Genomic DNA, 23941 nt, shown 5'->3' with positions numbered 1-23941 from the left:
TTGGGTAATAGAGAACCACACAGGACGCAGACCGACTGGGGTAATAAAGAACCACACAGGACGCAGAGGGACTCGGGTAATAGAGACATTACAAAAAGGGGAAGTTTAGCTAGTATCCCATATCAGTTAACTCCAGCCAGGCATGTAACTTTATTGTGGAGTCTGTGGTACTGGAGACCCCCAGCCATACCACACAATGTCAGAGGGAAGGAACATTCCTTCACCTTTCTAACCACAAAGATGGTACAGCCTCACTGACACGATCTGCAAGAATCATTTCCCATCTCCTACTGTTCAAAACCATCACAAAAGTCAAAAAATGTATTTAGAGAATGGGTTTCTAAAGATCAAATCAAACATCTGTGTCATATATTTGGGCAATTTTTAGCTTTAAAAGAAAAATAAAATGTAACTACCAAACTGAAGGATTATTGGACACAGTAGGGAACAAATCACAAGTGATGAAAGATGAGTTAAATTGGCTTAGAGAAGTTAAAGCTTTAATTGTTAATAAGGAAAGTTGTTAGTGGTTCATGGTCTGAGCAGTGTGCAGTGGTGTGACTGACACCCCTCACCTCCTGACTCTCTCTGGGTCTGATCTGATGTCTGATTGATGTGTGACTGATTCCCAATACAGCGGTACATAGATTCTGCACCAGAACAACATGGAAAAAAACGAAACGTGTTTTAATACTGTAAACAGGTTTCATGATGTGTATCATACAAACATATAATATTTACAGTATTCAGAAATGATCTGTAGCTGATCTCAGACCTGTGTTGGTTTTGTAGCACCACAGCAGGGTCAGTAAGATGAGGAACAGGACCAAACTCAGTCCCACATCCAAACCAACCAGGCCAAGAGAGGAGGAATCACCAGCTGAACTCATGGGAACTGAACAAAGTACATGAATCACAATATTTGCTACATGTTTGATCTGTTCCCTCTTTTAAATTGGTTGTTAAGAAACATTTAAATTCACTGTTTTCTGACCCCTGAGACTCAGCTGTGTGGTGACTCTCCTCTCTCTTGGTGTTTACAGTAGTAGACACCCTCATCTGACTTTGAGACAGTACGGATGGTCATTTCTCCTGCAGTCTGGGTCTGGATGAGTGATCCATCTTTATATAAATCAGATCTGAGGTGTGATGTGATAGTGGGGTGAAGTAAACAGTGTAGAGTCAGAGGATCTCCCTCAGTCACAGGATGGACAAACTCTCCAGAATCACACCACCATGTAGAATAGAGAAAACACTTTACTCATCTGTTACAGAGAGAAGGATTCCAGCATGAACACTGAGTATTACATAACAGGTTTGGGACACAGAATGTAAATAAAATACACCCAATCTTTGGAGAGTAGAATAATGTCACACACACACACACACACACACACACACACACACACACACACACACACACACACACAGAGAGAACTGTTAGAGTAATAGCTTTCTTTATGAACCCTCACCCTGGTTCTTGGTCAGTATCTGATAGTTCTGATAGTGTCCACCATGGACACATCCTGTCAGGACGCTTCACCCCTGATTATCCTGCCTGCTGCCCCACAGCTGCTCTGTTACACCACTCTTTCTGTTCTGGTGCCCTCTGTTCTGTGTGGATGGGGTGCATATAATTGTTTATGTTCCAGTGTTCATTTTCTTGTGTTCATTTCCCATTATCTGGTGAAGCACCATTCACATAAACATTATTCTACATCACCAGAGTGAGGGCCAGGGGAAGCTTCTCTGTGGTTATTCTGCTCTACTGTCAGTACAGTGTTTGGGTTGAAGCCATGTATCACATCATCATCAGCATCATGTACACAACCATGAATTTAACTTGGATGTTTATAAACTGTAGATTATCCATTAAAGTCTTTGTTTTGTTTGTACACAGTGACCAGAAGAAGCCTGTAAACATTTCTAAAGAAAAGCTGGAGTCAGTGTTCAAGGTGTGTAAGTGTGTGTGTGTGTGTGTGTGTGTGTGTGTGTGTGTGTGTGTGTGTGTGTGTGTGTGTGTGTGAGAGAGGAGGGAAGGGTCTTTATCATTAGAGTGTGTTTAGATCACAGATCATGATGAGACTCTGTGGTTTACTGGTTCATGCTTTACTTTAATGACTTTTTGTAATTTAACTGATAATGAACAAAACTCAAACTTCACAAATTATTATAACTTTATAAAATTAACTAACATTTAAACTTTAAGATACAGCTCAGTTAATGTGATGCTTATGTTCTTTTATAAACCATAATGTCCACATGACCACCCAATCCCACTCAGTTCAGCCCTCTCTTATGTATAATATATTATCCTGTGTTAAAATCATCTGTATATAACACTAGTTTTACTGATACTGTTTATTCAGGAGCTGGAGGACAAAATCATCTCTCTGGTGAAGAATGAGCTGAAGAGATTTAAGAATCTACTGAGCTCAGATTACCCAGCATGCACTGGGAGACAGGTGGAGGATGAGGAGGATCAGAGCAGTGTCAGAGAGGGGGCGCTGAAGATCACACTGCACATCCTGAGGAAGATGAACCAGACAGACCTCGCTAACACACTACTGACCAGTAAGAGTTCTGGGTCATGACATTATTATATTTAGCAGGTGCTTTTACTGAAGAAAAATAAATACTTACAATTGTGAGTACAATTCAAGCAATTGAAGGTTAATGGTCTTGCTCAGGGGCCCAACAATGGCAACTTTGTAGTGGTGGGGCTTGAACTGACAACGTTCTGATTGTTAGTGTAGCTGGACTATGTGTTATGTGTTTGGAGAATGCTGACGTTTTGAGGATACATTCTTTAGGGCTGAGATTCAATTTGACCAATGAGATTTGACCACAAATCATTGGCAGATATTGATCTTTTTTTTTTTTCTATGTCCACATACACCCCCCAAGTATCAGAGTATATGTTCATGAATGAATCATGTGATAGTTTGGATACAATCACCATCAAGTTTACTCACAAGTGGAATAGTTCAAGGGGTGATCAGACCTCAAATCAGCCCATCTAACAATAAACTCAACCCAAAACCTAATCCTAACTCAAGGCCCTAATCCTGACTCAAGCCCTATCTGAAATCCAGTTAAAATCCAGCTGTCAACTTCATGTCTATAACATCTTGTTGAGTATGTATTATTCCTGTTATATGTTCTCAAGTTCACATCTGCAGATATGAGCTTTGTTACTCCAAATAAAGTGAAAAGATACTGAATTCATCAGATTATAAACAGATTTTATTTAAAGAGTTAATTAAAACACTACTGAATTAATTAATCTACTGAATGTCTTCAGATGCTTCACTTCTGTTACATCACTAATGTATTACTGGGGGTCTTTTGAGCATTTATTTAATGTTAAAAGCATCACTTAAAAGAAAGCTTCACTTTATTCTTTGGAACTGAGATTGGAATACAGATCACAGATCACATTAGAACACAGATCACAGGTTGGAACTGAGATTGGAACACAGGTCCTATCTCACAGATCACATTAGAACACAGGTCCTACCTCACAGATCGCATTAGAACACAGGTACTATCTCACAGATCACATTGGAACACAGGTCCTATCTCACAGATCACATTGGAACACAGGTCCTATCTCACAGATCACATTGGAACACAGGTACTATCTCACAGATCACATTAGAACACAGGTCCTATCTCACAGATCACATTGGAACACAGGTCCTATCTCACAGATCACATTGGAACACAGGTCCTATCTCACAGATCACATTGGAACACAGGTCCTATCTCACAGATCACATTGGAACACAGGTCCTATCTCACAGATCACAGGTTGTTCCCCAGCCCCCTCCTTGTCCAGTCTGGGTTGTAGATCTCCTCAGTCAGGTGATGGTTACCAGTGTCTGTGGTGGAACCTCAGCTGGTTTCTAACTACTGACCATTCGGTGTTATTGATAACCAGTAAATATTATCAACAAAATAATGTATAATACAATGTCCATTGAAATCTTGAAATCTAAGGCTGTCAGTCCCTGAATTGACTAAGATTTACCACGGGACTTTTCATGCCCAATCTAGCAGGAATAAACAATCTATTTATAACAATCTGTTTATCTCTTTTCCTGTAACTCCTGTAATGAGTCTTATGAATGAATCTAAAAGAGATTAGCATGTGTTCTGTTGTCTTCCTCTTTTATCAGAACTGGCCCCTGCTTGCCACAGAAAGCTCAAATCCAAACTGAGGGACAAATGTCAGAAGATTCATGAAGGAATCTCACAGCAGGGAACCACAACACTTCTGAATGAGATCTACACAGAGCTCTACATCACAGAGGGAGGGAGTGGAGAGGGCAATAATGAGCATGAGGTGAGACAGATTGAGGCAGCATCCAGGAGACCAGCAACACAGGAGACATCCATCAAATGCAGTGACATCTTTAGACCCTTACCAGGACAAGACAAAGCCATCAGAACTGTGCTGACTAAAGGAGTGGCTGGAATTGGTAAAACAGTCTCTGTGCAGAAGTTCATACTGGACTGGTCTGAAGGAAATGTAAATCAGGATGTTCTCTTCATATTCCCACTTCCTTTTAGGGAGCTGAATTTGCTGAAGGAGAAAAAGTTCAGTCTGGTGGAGCTTCTTCATCGCTTTTTCCCAGAAACACGTGAATTAAAACCTAAACATTATACCAGCTACAAAATTCTGTTCATCTTTGATGGTTTGGATGAGTGTAGACTTCCTCTAGCTTTCCAGAACAATGAGAGATTGTGGGATGTAACAGAATCAACCTCAGTGGATGTGCTGCTGACAAACCTCATCAAGGGGAATCTGCTTCCCTCTGCTCTCCTCTGGATAACCTCTCGACCAGCAGCAGCCAATCAGATCCCTCCTGAGTGTGTTGACCAAGTAGCAGAGGTAAGAGGGTTCAGTGAACCACAGAAAGAGGAATATTTCAGGAAGAGAATCAGTGATCAGGGCCTGGCCAATAGAATCATCACACACATGAAGTCGTCAAAAAGCCTCTACATCATGTGCCACATTCCAGTCTTCTGTTGGATTGCAGCCACTGTTTTAGAGAGAATGTTGGGTGAAGCAGAGAGTGGAGAGATCCCCAAGACTCTGACTCAGATGTTTACACACTTCCTGATCTTTCAGCTCAGACACAAGGATCAAAAGTATGGACGAAGTATGAAAGGACAAAAAGGTCCCACTCACCCACATCACATGAGAAAACATGTTTTGGCACTGGGAAAACTGGCTCTCCAACAGCTAGAAAAAGGCAACCTGATCTTCTATGAGGAAGACCTGAGAAACAGTGGCATTGATGTCAGAGAAATGACAGTGTATTCAGGAATGTGCACTCAGATCTTCAGAGAGGAGTTTGAGCTACAGCTGGGGAAGGTGTTCAGCTTTGTACATCTGAGTGTTCAGGAGTTTCTGGCTGCTGTATATGTGTTTATGTCCTTCATCTCCACCAACACCAATGTGCTGCAACAGAAACACCCTGAAATAGTCAAAACCCCAATGTCTGTCTTCCTCAACAGTGCAGTGAACAAGGCCTTACAGAGTCAAAATGGACACCTGGACCTTTTCCTCCGCTTCCTTCTGGGTCTCTCACTGGAGTCCAATCAGACTCTTTTACGAGGCCTACTGACACAGAGAGGAAGATGCTCACACAGCAAAGAGGAAACAGTCAAGTACATCAAGGAGAAGATCAGTGACAGTCCCTCTACAGAGAAATCCATCAATCTGTTCCACTGTCTGAATGAACTGAATGATCATTCTCTAGTGCAGGAAGTCCAAACATACCTGAGCAGAGGAGGTAACAGTAGTCTCCATGGAGCCAGACTGTCTCCTGCTCAGTGGTCAGCTCTGGTGTTTGTGTTGCTGAACTCAGAAGAGGACCTGGATGAGTTTGACCTGAGGAAATATGACCCATCAGAGGAATGTCTACTGAGACTGCTGCCATTGGTCAAAGCATCCAGAAAAGCCATGTGAGTATTTTCATTTAGAGATGAACTGTGGGTGTAGCAGGCAGTGGATGTTCTTGACTCAGAAGGTCTTCTGTGAAAAATTAAAAGGAGAGTGAGAGAGAACATTAGAGAGAGAGCAGGATAGAGAGATCCTACATTAAAGCACATGTAGGTGATTGAAGGCTCCAACACCAGGTGCTTAAGTTAAACCATAAAGTTGTGGAACATTGGAATGTAGTAACACTGTCCAGTGATTCAATACAGTCCAGTGATTCATTAGTCTAAATGTATTAATGATGGTTAAATGATATTTGATGTCATGGGTAGTTGTGTGTCTGTGTGTTGAGAATAGTCCTACATTTACAACAGTGCCAACAGTGTTTATAGTTCACACTCTTAGTGAAACAGACCGAAAATGTGCTGCGGTGTAACATACAGAAATGTTCAAGTATGAACTATCAGTGTGTACACACGCACACACGCATGCATACACACACACACACCACACCACACAGTGTAACATACAAAAGGATTTAAATATGAACTATCAGTTCAGCTTTCTGACCAACATTACAGTTCAACCACTACTGACCAATACAGAGAAAAGTGTATAATGATGAGCATGACCAGTGTGTACACACGTGTACACATGTGCACACACACACACACACACACACACACACACACACACACACACACACACACATATATATATATATATTTCACACTGATGGCAGTTTTCAAACTTTATCATGGGTTTTCTTTAGAGCCGATGATGGTGATTGGGCACATTAGAAAGGTGTAGGTGTTAATATGACTACATGCAGTGAGTCTCCCAGAAGCTAATGCTGTTACTACTGTCACTCACCTAAAACTGTAACAGGCTACTACTGTTGATCACATACAGTGGGACCAATATCTCAGACCACTAGTGAAAATGATTGTTTTGCATTTCTCTCAAGTTTAATACAATGCTTTTCTTTACAAATGATATAATCAGCATAAATTGTCTGATCAGTTTAAAGTTTTTCATGAATTTCAGAAAGTGTTAGTATTTGGCTCTACTCAAATGCATGTAAGCACAGTTGTGAAACTGACTGTATCAGTTCTTTTGTACAAAAAGTCAGATGTCCTTGAGTCCTCACACAAGCAGTGCAGGAGAAGTGAGTCAGTTCTGATCCAACTGAAACATGTGAACTGTCCTCTTCTCCCCAGTATTTTACTGCAAACATACAGTCCATGAAGGACAAACTCCAGGGACACATTTCATGTCAACAGCAGACATGAGATAGTTCCCTCACACACACTTAACTGACTGATGGGGTTTGCCTCACACACACCTGACATACTGATGGGGACTGCCTCACATACACCTGACTGACTGATGGGGACTGCCTCACACACACCTGACTGACTGATGGGGTCTGCCTCACACACACCTGACATACTGATGGGGACTGCCTCACACACATCTGACTGACTGATGGGACTGCCTCACACACACCTGACTGACTGATGGGGTCTGCCTCACACATAGCTGACTGACTGATGGGGTCCCTGACTCAGCTATTAAGCCTCCAGGATTCTCGGTGCACCACACAGACAGAACTCAGAACCTCACTGGGAAAAGCAAAGGCAGAGGAGAATGTTTCATGATCAGTGACTCATAGTGTGAGCACAGGAATGTAAACACTAGTAAAAGATTCTGCTCTCTGCATTCTGTCCATTCCTCCATAATCACTACTGCAGTGTTCATCCCACCATCATTACTACTGCAGTGTTCATACACTAATATTCACTACTGCAATGTTCATTCCTCCATAATCAATACTACAGTGTTCATTACTCCATAATCACTAATGCAGTGTTTATTCCTCCATAATGACTACTCTGCATGTCTTTCAACAATATTTTCTGTTTGTATATTAGTGAAGTTGTATTTGTGAAACATTAAATGAGATCTATGTTGTTCTGTTTCCTGTTATGGTGTTAGGGGTATGATATTTTGATATTTGGACTCTGATTATGGTAACTGCCATTCACTGACTTATGAACCAACCATCCATTATTTGGTCACCTGTCTTAGGTTGCTAATGAATGTTATTTGTAATGTCTTTGTCCATTTTGTCTTTGATGAAGACACAGTAATGTTGAAATGTTGCTGTGTTTGTAAAATTAAAAGGCTGAAAATGTATCAGTGTGTTCCAGACCTATCCAGCTCTTCTTTATATTTTTATTAGCAGTTCAGATTTTTTAATTCATCATCCTCTGACTGAACTACATTATTTACTGTATTTACTCTTTTACAGACTATCTGGCTGTGGTCTCACGGAAGAGTCTTGCAAATCTCTCAAATCAGTTCTACAAACAGAAAACTCACTGAGAGAGCTGGAGATGAATAATAATGACCTGCAGAATTCAGGAGTGGAGCAGCTCTGTGCTGGACTGAAGAGTTCACAATGTAAACTGGAGATTCTCGGGTGAGTTTATATTTTTGAATGTAAATAAAGAGCCATTTTAAAAAGGTCAGTGTCAACTCCCTTATAGTACAGTATTAAACAAACATTGCCAGGCAAGGCAATGCAAGGAAATGTACACTTTTATATTATATTATAAAGTTGTCTTCTTTAAATATTTCTAAATAGAGTTTTCTGTTGAAACCTCAGGACATTTCATTAAATGACCACACTGTGGAGACAAAGAGTTACATTTGTGATGCATGAGCAGATTTTCAAGTCTATAAGAGAAATATAACATTGTAAAGAGGAGACACAGATGAGTCCTTGTCCACGTGTACAGGTGTATTTATTACAATGCTGCTTCAACTAGGCGCTTTGGCATTTTGTCTACAAGCTGCACTTTTGGTCACCTGAGAGCAGAAATTTTGCAAAATGTCTTACAAGATGAATATATTCAGAAACTCCCAACAACACCGTGGTAAAATGAAGTGTTCTAATGTAAGATTTTCACTGAGTGATTTTATCTAGTTTATGTATGGAAACACTGTAAACATCAGTCATTCTAATCTCTCTGCAAATACAAGCCCTTAAAATCTTAATTAAAACATTTAAAGCTGAACCATGGAGGTTCTGGACACATTACAGGACAATTTTACAATCACACGATTCCCTTGTGTTTTTGGGAGGGAGACCCTGTTCTTATTATGATTTACATCGTGTGTTCAACACATGTTGAGATGAGCTGATCTGACAGCCGTGCTGGAGGAAAGAACGCAACAAGTTAATATTCATTCAATAGACCTGAAAGGTTTATTGGTTATTCCATAAGATAAACCTGTGATCTCTCTCCACGGGTGTTTTTATGAAACATGTAGCCGGCTAATATTAGTATCCTTAAGCTTGCCAATTTACAGTATATTGTTGGTTACTACACCTAGATACCTCACGCTAACGTCATATTAGCTTGACTTAGGAGTGAATGTTGACTGCTAATTTTTTCATCAAGCCAGAGACATCAAACTAAAATAGAACAGTGATGGTAGAAGACGTTGAGTCAGCAGAGAGAGAAACTAAGCAGACAGCTGACAGTAAACTCAGGACATCTGAACACAGTAGTGAGGAACAATGTTCAGCACGATGAGTGAACCTGTGGACTTAATTACAAGAGAGAAGGAAAGACACACAAGACACAGTAGTCAGTAATCAGGAGATTAGGAGGAAAGAAGGAGTGAAGTGTGTGTGTGTGTGTGTGTGTGTGTGTGTGTGTGTGGCATGCTGGGTGCCTGATGTACTGTAACAAAGCTAATGAGGCTAAGGAAATTGCTAGAATATAAAATACACCTACTTGTTTGTTTACAGTTAGTATATAGAGACAGAAAACAACCAGGATGAGGAGAAAGAGTAATGCTATTGCCATGGCAACCTTCTTTAGTAAGAAGACAGCAGGAAAGAGAAAAGACAGAAGAACTTGATGGTGAAAGTGTCCAGGAGGAGGACATGGAAGAGAGTGAACACAGCAGACAGAGACAGAGGAGCCAACTGTGTCCACTCTCACTGTAGTCCCACAGGTCTGCTGTAGTATCAGCTGTGTCCACTCTCACTGTAACCCCACAGGTCTGCTGTAATGTCAGCTGTGTCCACTCTCACTGTAGCCCCACAGCTCTGCTGTAGTGTCAGCTGTGTCCATTCTCACTGTAGCCCCACAGCTCTGCTGTAGTGTCAGCTGTGTCCATTCTCACTGTAGCCCCACAGCTCTGCTGTAGTGTCAGCTGTGTCCACTCTCACTGTAGGCCCACAGGTCTGCTGTAATGTCAGCTGTGTCCACTCTCACTGTAGCCCCACAGGTCTGCTGTAGTGTCAGCTGTGTCCACTCTCACTGTAGCCCCAAAAAGGGCTGCTGACTTGTTTAGTTGTTTTTTTGTGTTATTGTAAATGGTTGATTTTACTGAATAAATTAGTTGTGTGAAGTAGCGATATTGTGAGTTGAAGTTCTGATCCAACTGAAACATGTGAACGGTCCTCTTCTCCCCAATATTTTACTGTACACATACAGTCCATGAAGGACAAACTCCAGGGACAAATTTTTTGTCAACAGCAGACATGAGATAGTTGCCTCACACACATTTAACTGACTGATTGGGTCTGAGTCACACACACACACCTGACTGACTGATGGGGACTGCCTCACACACACCTGACTGACTGATGGGGTCCCTGACACAGCTATCGAGCCTCCGGGATTCTCGGTGCAGCACAAAGACAGAACTCAGGACCTCACTGGGAAAAGCAAAGGCAGAGGAGAATGTTTCATGTTCAGTGACTCATAGTGTGAGCACAGGAATGTAAACACTAGTAAAAGATTATGCTGTCTGCATTCTGTCCAATCAATACTGCAGTGTTCATTCCTCCATAATCACTACTGCGGTGTTTATTCCTCCATAATCACTACTGCAGTGTTTATTCCTCCATAATCACTACTCTGCATGTCTTCCAACAATATGTTCTGTTTGTATATTAGTGTATTTGTATTTGTGAAACATTGAATGAGATCTATGTTGTTCTGTTTCCTGTTATGGTGTTAGGGGTGGGATATTTTGATATTTGGACTCTGATTATGGTAACTGCCATTCACTGACCTATGAACCAACTATCCATTATGTGGTCACCTGTCTTAGGTTGCTAATGAATGTTATTTGTCATGTCTTTGTCCATTTTGTCTTTGATGAAGACACGGTAGTGTTGAAATGTTACTGTGTTTGTGAAATTAAAAGGCTGAAAATGTATCAATGTGTTCCAGACCTTTCAAGCTCGTCTTTACATTTTTATTAGCAGTTCAGATCTTTTAATTCATCATCTTCTGACTGAACTATATTATTTACTGTATTTACTCTTTTACAGACTATCTGGCTGTGGTCTCACGGAAGAGTCTTGCAAATCTCTCACATCAGTTCTACAAACAGAAAACTCACTGAGAAAGCTGGAGATGAATAATAATGACCTGCAGAATTCAGGAGTGGAGCAGCTCTGTGCTGGACTGAAGAGTTCACAATGTAAACTGGAGATTCTCGGGTGAGTTTATATTTTTGAATGTAAATAAAGAGCCATTTTAAAAAGGTCAGTGTCAACTCCCTTATAGTACAGTATTAAACAAACATTGCCAGGCAAGGCAATGCAAGGAAATGTACACTTTTATATTATATTATAAAATTCTCTTCTTTAAATATTTCTAAATATAGTTTTCTGTTGAAACCTCAGGACATTTCATTAAATGACCACACTGTGGAGACAAAGAGTTACATTTGTGATGCATGAGCAGATTTTCAAGTCTATAAGAGAAATATAACATTGTAAAGAGGAGACACAGATGAGTCCTTGTCCACGTGTACAGGTGTATTTATTACAATGCTGCTTCAACTAGGCGCTTTGGCATTTTGTCCACAAGCTGCAATTTTGGTCACCTGAGTGCAGACATTTTGCAAAATATCTTACAGGATGAATATATTTAGAAACTCCGAACAACAGTGTGGTAAAATGAAGTGTTCTAATGTAAGATTTTCACTGAGTGATTTTATCTAGTTTATGTATGGAAACACTGTAAACATCAGTCATTCTAATCTCTCTGCAAATACAAGCCCTTAAAATCTTAATTAAAACATTTAAAGCTGAACCATTGAGGTTCTGGACACATTACAGGACAATTTTACAATCACACAATTCCCTTGTGTTTTTGGGAGGGAGACCCTGTTCTTATTATGATTTACATCGTGTGTTCAACACATGTTGAGATGAGCTGATCTGACAGCCGTGCTGAAGGAAAGAACGCAACAAGTTAATATTCATTCAATAGACCTGAAAGGTTTATTGGTTATTCCATAAGATAAACCTGTGATCTCTCTCCACGGGTGTTTTTATGAAACGTGTAGCCGGCTAATATTAGTAACCTTAAGCTTGCCAATTTACAGTATATTGTTGGTTACTACACCTAGATACCTCACGCTAACGTCATATTAGCTTGACTTAGGAGTGAATGTTGACTGCTAATTTTTTCATCAAGCCAGAGACATCAAACTAAAATAGAACAGTGATGGTAGAAGACGTGGAGTCAGCAGAGAGAGAAACTAAGCAGACAGCTGACAGTAAACTCAGGACATCTGAACACAGTAGTGAGGAACAATGTTCAGCACTGGATGAGTGAACCTGTGGACTTAATTACAAGAGAGAAGGAAAGACACACAAGACACAGTAGTCAGTAATCAGGAGATTAGGAGGAAAGAAGGGGTGAAGTGTGTGTGTGTGTGTGTGTGTGTGTGTGTGTGTGTGTGTGTGTGTGTGTGTGTGTGTGTGTGTGGCATGCTGGGTGCCTGATGTACTGTAACAAAGCTAATGAGGCTAAGGAAATTGCTAGAATATAAAATACACCTACTTGTTTGTTTACAGTTAGTATATAGAGACAGAAAACAACCAGGATGAGGAGAAAGAGTAATGCTATTGCCATGGCAACCTTCTTTAGTAAGAAGACAGCAGGAAAGAGAAAAGACAGAAGATCTTGATGGTGAAAGTGTCCAGGAGGAGGACATGGAAGAGAGTGAACACAGCAGACAGAGACAGAGGAGCCAACTGTGTCCACTCTCACTGTAGCCCCACAGGTCTGCTGTAGTATCGGCTGTGTCCACTCTCACTGTAACCCCACAGGTCTGCTGTAATGTCCGTTGTGTCCACTCTCACTGTAGCCCCACAGGTCTGCTGTAGTGTCAGCTTTGTCCACTCTCACTGTAGCCCCACAGGTCTGCTGTAGTGTCAGCTTTGTCCACTCTCACTGTAGCCCCACAGGTCTGCTGTAGTGTCAGCTGTGTCCACTCTCACTGTAGCCCCAAAAAGGGCTGCTGACCTGTTTAGTTGTTTTTTTGTGTTAATGTAAATGGTTGATTTTACTGAATAAATTAGTTGTGTGAAGTAGCGATATTGTGAGTTGAAGTTCTGATCCAACTGAAACATCATGTGAACGGTCCTCTTCTCCCCAATATTTTACTGTACACATACAGTCCATGAAGGACAAACTCCAGGGACAAATTTTTTGTCAACAGCAGACATGAGATAGTTGCCTCACACACATTTAACTGACTGATTGGGTCTGAGTCACACACACACACCTGACTGACTGATGGGGACTGCTTCACACACACCTAACTGACTGATGGGGTCCCTGACACAGCTATTGAGCCTCCGGGATTCTCGGTGCAGCACAAAGACAGAGCTCAGGACCTCACTGGGAAAAGCAAAGGCATAGGAGAATGTTTCATGTTCAGTGACTCATAGTGTGAGCACAGGAATGTAAACACTAGTAAAAGATTATGCTGTCTGCAGTCTGTCCAATCAATACTGCAGTGTTCATTCCTCCATAATCACTACTGCGGTGTTCGTTCCTCCATAATCACTACTGCGGTGTTTATTCTTCCATAATCACTACTGCGGTGTTTATTCCTCCATAATCACTACTGCAGTGTTTATTCCTCCATAATCACTACTCTGCATGTCTTCCAACAATTCTTTCTGTTTGTATATTAGTGTGTTTGTATTTGTGAAACATTGAATGAGATCTATGTTCTTCTGTTTCCTGTTATGGTGTTAGGGGTGGGATATTTTGATATTTGGACTCTGATTATGGTATCTGCCATTCACTGACCTATGAACCAACCATCCATTATGTGGTCACCTGTCTTAGGTTGCTAATGAATGTTATTTGTCATGTCTTTGTCCATTTTCTCTTTGATGAAGACACTGTAGTGTAGAAATGTTACTGTGTTTGTGAAATTAAAAGGCTGAAAATGTATCAGTGTTCCAGACCTTTCAAGCTCTTCTTTACATTTTTATTAGCAGTTCGGATCTTTTAATTCATCATCTTCTGACTGAACTACATTATTTACTGTATTTACTCTTTTACAGACTATCTGGCTGTGGTCTCACGGAAGAGTCTTGCAAATCTCTCACATCAGTTCTACAAACAGAAAACTCACTGAGAGAGCTGGAGATGAATAATAATGACCTGGAGAATTCAGGAGTGGAGCAGCTCTGTGCTGGACTGAAGAGTTCACACTGTAAACTGGAGATTCTCGGGTGAGTTTCTGTGACTATTTTTGAATGTAAATAAAGAGGCATTTTAAAAAGGTCAGTGTCAACTCCCTTATAGTAGAGTAGTAAACAAACATTGTCAGGCAAGGCAATGCAAGGAAATTTACACTTTTATATTATATTATAAAGTTGTCTTCTTTAAATATTTCTAAATAGAGTTTTCTGTTGAAACCTCACTACATTTCATTAAATGACCACACTGTGGAGACAAAGAGTTACATCTGTGATGCATGAGCAGATTTTCAAGTCTATAAGAGAAATATAACATTGTAAAGAGGAGACACAGATGAGTCCTTGTCCACATGTACAGGTGTATTTATTACAATGCTGCTTCAACTAGGCGCTTTGGCATTTTGTCCACAAGCTGCAATTTTGGTCACCTGAGTGCAGACATTTTGCAAAATATCTTACAGGATGAATATATTTAGAAACTCCCAACAACAGTGTTGTAAAATGAAGTGTTCTAATGTAAGATTTTCACTGAGTGATTTTATCTAGTTTATGTATGGAAACACTGTAAACATCAGTCTCTCTGCAAATACAAGCCCTTAAAATCTTAATTAAAACATTTAAAGCTGAACCATTGAGGTTCTGGACACATTACAGGACTCTTTTACAATCACACGATTCCCTTGTGCTTTTGGGAGGGAGACCCTGTTCTTATTATGATTTACATTGTGTTTTCAACACATGTTGAGATGAGCTGAACTGACAGCCGTGCTGGAGGAAAGAACGCAACAAGTTAATATTCATTCAATAGAACTGAAAGGTTTATTGGTTATTCCTTAAGATAAACCTGTGATCTCTCTCCACGGGTGTTTTTATGAAACATGTAGCCGGCTAATATTAGTAACCTTAAGCTTGCCAAGTTACAATATATTGTTGGTTACTACACCTAGATACCTCACGCTAACGTCATATTAGCTTGACTTAGGAGTAAATGTTGGCTGCTAATTTTTTCATCAAGCCAGAGACATCAAACTAAAATAGAACAGTAATGGTAGAAGACGTCGAGTCAGCAGAGAGAGAAACTAAGCAGACAGCTGACAGTAAACTCAGGACATCTGAACACAGTAGTGAGGAACAATGTTCAGCACTGGACGAGTGAACCTGTGGACTTAATTACAAGAGAGAAGGAAAGACACACAAGACTCAGTAATCAGGAGATTAGGAGGAGAGAAGGAGTGAAGTGTGTGTGTGTGTGTGTGTGTGTGTGTGTGTGTGTGTGTGTGTGTGTGTGTGTGTGTGTGTGTGTGTGTGTGTGTGTGTGTCTCACTGGGTGCCTGATGTACTGTAATAAAGCTAATGAAGCTAATGTTAGCTTCCTTAAATCTAAGGAAATTGCTAGAATATAAAATACTCCTGCTTGTTCGTATACAGTTAGTATATAGAGACAGAAAACAACCAGGATGAAGAGAAAAAGTAATGCTATTGCCATGGCAACCTTCTTTAGTAAGAAGACAGCAGGAGAGAGAAAAGACAGAACTTGATGGTGAAAGTGTCCAGGAGGAGGACATGGAAGAGAGTGAACACAGCAGACAGAGACAGAGGAGTCAGCTGTGTCCTCTCTCACTGTAGCCCCACAGGTCTGTTGTAGTGTCAGCTGTGTCCACTCTCACTGTAGCTCCACAGGTCTGCTGTAGTGTCAGCTGTGTCCACTCTCACTGTAGCCCCACAGGTCTGCTGTAGTATCGGCTGTGTCCACTCTCACTGTAGCCCCACGGGTCTGCTGTAGTGTCTGCTGTGTCCACTCTCACTGTAGCCCCACAGGTCTGCTGTAGTGTCAGCTGTGTCCACTCTCACTGTAGCCCCACAGGTCTGCTGTAGTGTCAGCTGTGTCCACTCTCACTGTAGCCCCAAAAAGGGCTGCTGACTTGTTTAGTTGTTTTTTTGTGTTAATGTAAATGGTTGATTTTACTGAATAAATTAGTTGTGTGAAGTAACGATATTGTGAGTTGAAGTTCTGATCCAACTGAATCATCATGTGAACGGTCCTCTTCTCACCATTATTTTACTGTACACATACAGTCCTTGAAGGACAAACTCCAGGGACAAATTTTTTGTCAACAGCAGACATGAGATAGTTGCCTCACACACATTTAACTGACTGATTGGGTCTGAGTCACACACACACACCTGACTGACTGATGGGGACTGCCTCACACACACCTGACTGACTGATGGGGTCCCTGACTCAGCTATTGAGCCTCCGGGATTCTCGGTGCAGCACAAAGACAGAACTCAGGACCTCACTGGGAAAAGCAAAGGCAGAGGAGAATGTTTCATGTTCAGTGACTCATAGTGTGAGCACAGGAATGTAAACACTAGTAAAAGATTATGCTGCCTGCATTCTGTCCAATCAATACTGCAGTGTTCATTCCTCCATAATCACTACTGCGGTGTTCATTCCTCCATAATCACTACTGCGGTGTTTGTTCCTCCATAATCACTACTGCGGTGTTTATTCTTCCATAATCACTACTGCAGTGTTTATTCCTTCATAATCACTACTGCAGTGTTTATTCCTCCATAATCACTACTCTGCCTGTCTTCCAACAATATTTTCTGTTTGTATATTAGTGTATTTGTATTTGTGAAACATTGAATGAGATCTATGTTGTTCTGTTTCCTGTTATGGTGTTAGGGGTGGGATATTTTGATATTTGGACTCTGATTATGGTAACTGCCATTCACTGACCTATGAACCAACCATCCATTATGTGGTCACCTGTCTTAGGTTGCTAATGAATGTTATTTGTCATGTCTTTGTCCATTTTCTCTTTGATGAAGACACGGTAGTGTAGAAATGTTACTGTGTTTGTGAAATTAAAAGGCTGAAAATGTATCAGTGTGTTCCAGACCTATCCAGCTCTTCTTTACATTTTTATTAGCAGTTCAGATTTTTTAATTCATCATCCTCTGAATGAACTACATTATTTACTGTATTTACTCTTTTACAGACTATCTGGCTGTGGTCTCACGGAAGAGTCTTGCAAATCTCTCACATCAGTTCTACAAACAGAAAACTCACTGAGAGAACTGGAGATGAATAATAATGACCTGCAGAATTCAGGAGTGGAGCAGCTCTGTGCTGGACTGAAGAGTTCACAATGTAAACTGGTGATTCTCGGGTGAGTTTATATTTTTGAATGTAAATAAAGAGCCATTTTAAAAAGGTCAGTGACAACTCCCTTATAGTACAGTATTAAACAAACATTGCCAGGCAAGGCAATGCAAGGAAATGTACACTTTTATATTATATTATAAAGTTGTCTTCTTTAAATATTTCTAAATAGAGTTTTCTGTTGAAACCTCACTACATTTCATTAAATGACCACACTGTGGAGACAAAGAGTTACATTTGTGATGCATGAGCAGATTTTCAAGTCTATAAGAGAAATATAACATTGTAAAGAGGAGACACAGATGAGTCCTTGTCCACGTGTACAGGTGTATTTATTACAATGCTGCTTCAACTAGGCGCTTTGGCATTTTGTCTACAAGCTGCACTTTTGGTCACCTGAGAGCAGAAATTTTGCAAAATGTCTTACAAGATGAATATATTCAGAAACTCCCAACAACACCGTGGTAAAATGAAGTGTTTTAATTTAAGATTTTTACTGAGTGATTTTATCTAGTTTATGTATGGAAACACTGTAAACATCAGTCATTCTAATCTCTCTGCAAATACAAGCCCTTAAAATCTTAATTAAAACATTTAAAGCTGAACCATTGAGGTTCTGGACACATTACAGGACTCTTTTACAATCACACAATTCCCTTGTGTTTTTGGGAGGGAGACCCTGTTCTCATTATGATTTACACCGTGTGTTCAACACATGTTGAGATGAGCTGATCTGACAGCCGTGCTGGAGGAAAGAACGCAACAAGTTAATATTCATTCAATAGACCTGAAAGGTTTATTGGTTATTCCTTAAGATAAACCTGTGATCTCTCTCCACGGGTGTTTTTATGAAACATGTAGCCGGCTAATATTGCCGGCTGCCAAGTTACAGTATATTGTTGGTTACTACACCTAGATACCTCACGCTAACGTCATATTAGCTTGACTTAGGAGTAAATGTTGGCTGCTAATTTTTTCATCAAGCCAGAGACATCAAACTAAAATAGAACAGTGATGGTAGAAGACGTGGAGTCAGCAGAGAGAGAAACTGAGCAGACAGCTGACAGTAAACTCAGGACAACTGAACACAGTAGTGAGGAACAATGTTCAGCACTGGATGAGTGAACCTGTGAACTTAATTACAAGAGAGAAAGAAAGACACAGTAATCAGTAATCAGGAGATTAGGAGGAGAGGAGTGAAATGTGTGTGTGTGTGTGTGTGTGTGTGTGTGTGTGTGTGTGTGTGTGTGTGTGTGTGTGTGTGTGTGTGGTGCATAGCATGTGTGGTGTTTTGTATTACATCAGAACTTTAGATCAGACATTTCTGCACCCATAATTCATCATTTGATACTACATAATTCAGATACACTGAGAATTATAACCACACGTAGAAATATAACCACACGTAGAATTATAATCACATGTAGAATTCTAACCAAATGTAGCAATATAACTACATGTAGAAATATAACCACACACACAATTAAATCAGACCTCGCACTGTTTAGTTCAGGACCAATATGACTACTGTTTATACACAGTAAACCAGACCTCACACTGTTTAGTTCACGGCCAATATGACTACTGTATATACACAGTAAACCAGACCTCACACTGTTTAGTTCAGGGCCAATATGACTAATGTATATACACAGTAAACCAGACCTCACACTGTTTAGTTCAGGGCCAATATGACTACTGTTTGAAATCTTTTTTATTACACAGATTGACACAAGTATGTTTCATTTACTGTTTATAATGCTTCACCTCAATTGAAACGTGTGTGTGAGGGAGAGACCGCACTATTATTTGTTTGTGTGTGTGTGTGTGTGTGTGTGTGTGAGAGAAAGAGAGAGAGGGAGAGAGAGACACAACTATTATCTGTGTGTGTGTGTGTGTGTGTGTGTATATATGAGAGAGAAATAGAGAGAGACAGAGAGAGAGACAGATCTATTATTTGTAAGTGTGAGACAGAACTATTATCTGTGAGTTTGTGTGTGTGTGAAATAGAGAGAGAGAGACTGACAGATCTATTTGTGTGTGTTAAAGAGGCAGAACTATTATCTGTGTGTGACCCCCACTGATGGAATGTGCTCCTCACTGGACCCCTTGCTCTGCTCCTTGTCTTTCTGCTTCCTCCATACAGGAGAACAAACACTGACCACAGAAAATACTTAAAACCACAAGATGTCTGGAGGGCTCAGAAGTTCAGAAACAATAGTGAAGGTGTTTTGCAGGGAAAAGATATAAAATACAAATAGTGGGAGAGTCAAGGCACTGTTCTGTTAAAAAAAAAAAAAAAAAGAAAAAATGTGTAAAACTCTTATTTAATGCATTGTTCATAGCAACACTCTAATACAATGGTTATGCTACAGTTTTAATATGGTGCACATTAATATGTGTCCAAGCTACATCCCATACAATATAGTAACATGGCTGTCTTTAGGGTTCACAAATTATGAAGAAAATCACCAGTATTATCTTAGTGTTTGATAAATGGTAAAGGAGTGTTGGAGGCAGCCATCTTCAGTTGCTGGTTATTTCAGCTGCAGATGATTAGAGAGAGATACCAACCTTTATACATCTCTGTTATGTGCCAGTGTAGGGGGAGAGACCACAACAGACACTTTATTCTGAGCACAAACCATTATTACAAAAAAGTAATAGAGATCTACAAACATGCCAAATAAAAGCCAAACCCAACACATGCTCCACCCCAAACCTGTCTTCATTAAACATAAGCCATAAGAGGGAAAAGAAAATACAGTAGTAGATGTAACAAGTTCAAATCCACTCAGTGAATGTACAGTAATCTTCTACACCCACAATATTTTATGTTGATACACACAGCCACACAATAGACTACACTACCCAACACTGGCACAATGACCTGGGGGAGTTGTTCTAGGACAGAACCAACTCTGGAAACTGAAGGTACAAATCTGTGTTCTATTAGCATGCCTGTATTCAGTCTGTCTATTAAATCTAATCAGGCTGCAGTTATGGAGTGTTTGTAGTTTCACTGTAACTGTAGTGTGGTAGCAGCAGGGTGTGTTTGGGTGTGTGTAGGGCACCAGAATGGTCAGAAACAGTATAGCACCATTATATGTAGTGAAGATAATGTTCCTAATATTTTTCTCAACTAAAACTGGGAGCACACGAAACAGCAGAAAACAGTTTGGTCTAGAAATACAGTAATAACCTTGTGATTGTTGCCCTTGTGTTTTTAGGAAGTCTATGTTGACGTATTAAAAAAGGTACAATAAAAACACTCCACAAATTTTTTAAATTGTACCATTTGAAAAAAAAAAAAGGTAGTAATAACATGAATATCCAAGAAGCACTTGTATCCAGCAGTAACAGAAATATGAGTGACAAGTTTCTCATTTTGAGTGACAGTAATTTTATCCAATCACATATGTGGTAGGACGGCTGGGGCAGCAGAATATTGAATGACATCATTACAGTGGCATCAGAGGAGCTGTTTTAACTTACTGAGGTGAAGAGAACTGTAGTGGATCATGAAAATGACAGAAAATCTCAAACTGGAATTGGAGGATATTTGCTGCTATGGTGATTTCCAAGAGAAAATGAAAATACCAGAAAGGGACAGACAAAAAGTAAAAGTAGATGGACTAAGACAGACAGACAAAGCCTGTATGAGTTTTTCACTGAATCTCTGATCGTCATTCATGGATAACAGCTAACTAGGTAATGTTAGCAAAGAAAGTCTAGCTATGTTGATTTGTTTAGTTGTTTACTGTTCAGCACAGATATCTAACCAGCTAACAGTCTCAACAATTTGACCAAACCGTCAATAAGCAAGATTGGACTTCCTGTCTTTGCAACAATCAAGTTACAGTCTTTAGGAGAAATGCGGTTGGATCTTCACGTAGTTAAGAGCAGGAGGGAGGAGGGTGAGGGTGTGACGTTTTACATATTTTTCTGAATTTTAACAAAATGCAAAAACAGTTCCACTACCACATGTGAGTAGAAGCCCTTGACTATAGCAGAGTAAGTTTGGACACTCACTCTACAATGTCTTCATAAATCCATATTAAAGTCAAACTACCTTTAGGCAAAATAATGCACTCATTTTGTATAGACTGAATTTGCAGAGTATCAGCAGAGTAAGTTTGGACAGATTTCACTCTACTATTTTTCATAATCTCCTATTAAAATAATAATACCTTTGGGTGAATTCATGTTTCATTCAGGTTGATTTTGGATATCTATTTCTCAGAAATGTCCCATCAAGCCAAGACAGTTCCATGACCACATAAGAGTACATTTATATTTACTTTTACAGCATTTGGCAGATGCTCTTATCTAGAGCGACTTAGAAAAGTGCTTTGTCATTTCCTCATAGAACAGATCCTAGCCAGTAAAGTAGGTTAGCGTGCAAGATACCAGTGAACTAGAATACTGTTGAAATACAGGGATCAATGCTAATGTCTAGAAGTACAAAATATATTTAAGCTCTATAACAGACAATCGGTGCAATAAACAATAAGCACTAGAGTTAGTCAACACAGGAGTAGTCAACATCAGAGTAATAAACAAGTACTAGAGTTAGTCAACATAGGAGCAGTCAACATCACAGTAATAAACACCCTACAAGAAGTACTAGACTTTCAGTTAGTCAACATAGGAGCAGGATCAGTGGTCATTTAAATATTCCACAAACAGATGTGTCTTCAGTCTGTGTTTGAAGACTGCGAGGGACTGCTGTCCGGACAGCACGCGGAAGTTTAATAATCCCATATTAAAGTCATACTACCATTAAAGGAATTCATGTACTCATTTACAATATGCTGATTTTGGATATCTATTTCTCAGAGATATTCCCATAATGACAAAATAATTCCACTATACTATATACTATGGAGTATGTTGTGATATCTGTTGTATCTACTGTAGAGTATATTGTAATATTGTATCTACTGTAGAGTATATTGTGATATCTGTTGTATCTACTGTAGGGTATATTGTAATGTCTGTTGTATCTACTGTAGGGTATATTGTAATGTCTGTTGTATCTGCTCTAGGGTATATTGTGATATCTGTTGTATCTACTGTAGGGTATATTGTAATGTCTGTTGTATCTACTGTAGGGTATATTGTGATATCTGTTGTATCTACTGTAGGATATATTGTGATGTCTGTTGTATCTACTTGCAGTCTAGCTATCTGTGATTTTGAGGAAAACACTTGTCAAAATCTGGCATCAGCTTTGCAACTTCCAAAAAGTATGCATGGCTTACTATTCTTAGACTTTATCTCTGAGTCACAGGTCCAGAAATGTGACAGTGTTTTTACTCCTGTTATCACAGCCAGATGTAGAATTCTGCCAAGATTTTACTGGCATCATCTCATACAGTCTGACATGTAACAGTCTTATAAGACCACTGAAATCACACAGTGTAAGTCCAGCTTTGGGGTTCTTCTGATGTAGGTTAATAGTGCACTAGAGTTCTGAAGGGCTGAATAAAAATAAGAGCTAAAATAAACAAAGACAGCAGCGATCTGGAGAAGAGTGAACAAAACCATCTGCCATGGAGGACGCCAGAGAGAGATGAGAGTGGAGGAACCTCCAACTACAGTTACCAGCCTCTCTAGCTGCCCCATGCAGGCTGCTCTGGAAGTGCATCTCACTCTCTGTCTCTCTCTACCTGTTTCCCTCCTTTCTGCAGACTGTCTGGTTGTTTGGTTACAGAGGAAGGCTGTTCTTCTCTGGCTTCAGCTCTAAGGTCAAACCCCTCTTACCTTAAAGAACTGGATCTGATGTACAACCACCCAGGAGAGTCAGGAGTGAAGCTGCTCTCTGCTAGACTGGAGGATCCCCATTGCAGACTGGACACTCTCAGGTATGGAACGTTAGTGTGTGCATGCGTATGTGGGTTTGTTTGTGTGTGCTTACGTGTATGTGTGTGTGTGTGTGTGTGTGTGTGTGTGTGTGTGTGTGTGTGTGCGTGCGTATGTGTTTCTGTGTTGGTGTCTGTGTGTGTATGAAAGAGTGAGAATGAGAAAATACTGAAAACTGAGTCTTCCATTCCTGAGTAGTGCAGTTCCCATATCATACTGTGGTGGCTGGTGAGTTCACTCTCCATCATTCTCCTGTAGGAACTGCTGAGTTTTAGTTGACATGCTACATTTCCTCAGCCTCCTCAGGAAGTACAGATGTTGTTCTGTCAGGAGTTTATAAACTCTGTTCCATTTTTTGAGGTTAGTTGTAATTCATTTAAGAACCACAGGGTGTCAGTAGCAGTGAGTC

General features: G+C 40.1%; 1 long non-coding RNA gene and 1 pseudogene across 2 annotated transcripts in view; both read left to right on the top strand.

The window, feature by feature from the left end:
• LOC145657279 (NACHT, LRR and PYD domains-containing protein 3-like) overlaps positions 1-23941 on the top strand; it is a 37816-nt pseudogene that overhangs the window by 9100 nt on the left and 4775 nt on the right. Inside the window, exons 4-11 of the transcript XR_014122981.1 lie at positions 1901-1955; positions 2370-2574; positions 4182-5976; positions 8265-8435; positions 11313-11483; positions 14358-14528; positions 17504-17674; positions 23361-23534. The product of XR_014122981.1 is annotated as an NACHT, LRR and PYD domains-containing protein 3-like (transcript). The remainder of the gene's footprint in view (positions 1-1900; positions 1956-2369; positions 2575-4181; positions 5977-8264; positions 8436-11312; positions 11484-14357; positions 14529-17503; positions 17675-23360; positions 23535-23941) is intronic.
• LOC145657417 (uncharacterized) overlaps positions 23547-23941 on the top strand; it is a 1953-nt gene continuing 1558 nt past the window's right edge. Inside the window, exon 1 of the long non-coding RNA XR_014123052.1 lies at positions 23547-23941. This exon is cut by the window's right edge and continues 623 nt beyond it. This is a non-coding gene — a long non-coding RNA (uncharacterized LOC145657417).

The sequence above is a fragment of the Electrophorus electricus genome, chromosome 1, assembly GCF_041902795.1.
Source record: "Electrophorus electricus isolate QZ-2024a chromosome 1, ASM4190279v1, whole genome shotgun sequence".
Lineage (NCBI taxonomy): Eukaryota > Metazoa > Chordata > Actinopteri > Gymnotiformes > Gymnotidae > Electrophorus > Electrophorus electricus.
The sequence above is the reverse complement of the archived record's forward strand: the minus strand, read 5'-3'. Positions and strand labels throughout refer to the sequence as shown.